The sequence below is a fragment of the Bubalus bubalis genome, chromosome 1 (assembly GCF_019923935.1).
Source record: "Bubalus bubalis isolate 160015118507 breed Murrah chromosome 1, NDDB_SH_1, whole genome shotgun sequence".
Classification (NCBI taxonomy): Eukaryota; Metazoa; Chordata; class Mammalia; order Artiodactyla; family Bovidae; genus Bubalus; species Bubalus bubalis.
Window position 1 is genome coordinate 177,068,970 of NC_059157.1, and position 1,818 is coordinate 177,070,787.

At 40.4% G+C, this 1,818-nt stretch overlaps 1 long non-coding RNA gene across 1 annotated transcript; it reads right to left on the minus strand.

Annotated features, from left to right (window-relative positions):
* Nucleotides 1–388: 388 nt before the first annotated feature.
* On the minus strand, nt 389–1,589 carry LOC123334840. Its single transcript, XR_006553001.2, has 2 exons — nt 997–1,589; nt 389–563 (listed from the first exon to the last, which is right to left on the minus strand). It is a non-coding gene; the product is annotated as an uncharacterized LOC123334840 (long non-coding RNA).
* Between the last annotated feature and the right edge of the window lie 229 nt (nt 1,590–1,818).

Sequence of the window (1,818 nt, forward strand, 5' to 3'; positions counted from 1 at the left end):
TTTTATAACTTTAAATGGAGTATAATCTATAAAAATACTGAATTGCAAAATATTGTATCATACACCTGAAACTAATGTAGTCAACTATAATTCAATTTTAAAAATAAAATAGAATAAAATAAAATAAAAATTAAGGTATGTCTTCTGTACCCTCCCAGTGGGAGATAGACAGAGATTTACTATGTTGGCTCATGTGATTTGGCTGACAAGTCCCAAAACCTCAGTTGGCCCAGTAGAGACCCAGGGGCACCAATGGTATAGTTCCTGTCGAGCCTGGAGGCCTGAGGACCACAAAAACCAATGGTATAAATTCCAGTCCAAGTTTGAGTCTGAAGACAGAAATCTGACGTCCCAGCTTGAAAACAGTTGGACAGAGAAGAGAGAATTCTTTTTTTTTTTAAGTAGTTTTATTTATTTACTTATTTATTTGAAGTATGGTTGCTTTACATTGCTGGATCAGTTTCTGCATTCGGTAAAGTGAATCAGGCATGTGTGTGCATGCTCAGTTGCTCAGTCATCTACGATGCTTTGTGAATCCATGGACTGTAGCCTGCCAGACTCCTCTGTCAATGGAATTTTCCAAGTGATAATACTGGAGTGAGTTTCCATTTCCTACTCCAGGGAGTCTTCCCAATCCAGGGATTAAACCCACATCTCCTGCGTTGCAGGAAGAGTCTTTACCACTGAGCCACCTACATACACATATATCCCTTCTTTTTGGGTTTCCTTCCCATTTAGGTCACCACAGAGCACCGAGTTAAGTTTTTTGTGCTAGTCAGTTCTCATTAGTTGTCTATACATAGTATCAATAGTGTATATATCCATCTCAATCTCCAATTCATCCCACCACCTTCCTTTCCCCCTTGGTATCTATACATTTGTTCTCTATATCTGTGTCTCTATTTCTGCTATGCAAATAAGATCATCTATATCATTTTTATAAATTCCACATATATGCATTAACATACAATATTTGGTTTTCTCTTTCTGACTTACTTCTCTCAGTATCAGTATCTAGGTCCTTCCATGTCTCTGCAAATGACACAATTTTGTTCGTTTCTTACTCTGCCTTTTTATTCTACTCAGGCTGTCATTAGATTGGAGGAGGCCCACCCATCATGGGAGGGGCAGTGTGCTTTACCCAGTCTACCAACTCAAACATTAATCTCATCCAGAAACACTCCCACAGACACACCCAGAATCATGTTTATCCAAATATCTGGGCACTTCATGGCCCAGCCAAGTTGACACATAAAGTTAACCATCACAAGCTGGAAAAACAAAATTCATTGCCGTCCATTGGGTCGCACAGAGTCGGACACGACTGAAGTGACTTAGCAGCAGCATCTGGGGCTCAAAGTTTGAGAGTTTCAGCAGGAAAACCTTATAAAGAACTCACAAAACTACTCACAGGAGAATCAGCTTTAAATCTCAGCCAGTCTCAGGGATCCCAAATCTAGATTTTAACTGTTACAATGAAGTAAGACCCTTCCTGCTCCCCCTTTACCATCCCCGCTTCTTGAACTCCAATCTCAGATGTGCACAATGGCAGCAGGTGAAGGAGAAGGAGGTTTAACAGATAGAAACTGACCGCACCCTTCCCTGAAGTAAGGAAGCCACCTCCCAAAGACAAAAGAAGCTTTATAGCTCCCGAGAGAGTTCAGAGTTTTTATTACTATCTGGGAAGAGGCAATTTTAATTATGAATGCAAACTCCTAGTTAAAATGACTGTAGCGCTTTCGGTTGTCCAGAATTAAGCAAAATAGTCTCAACGGGCAGGGGGAAAAAATGCCACCACTAAATTTAAGGAAGGGTGGG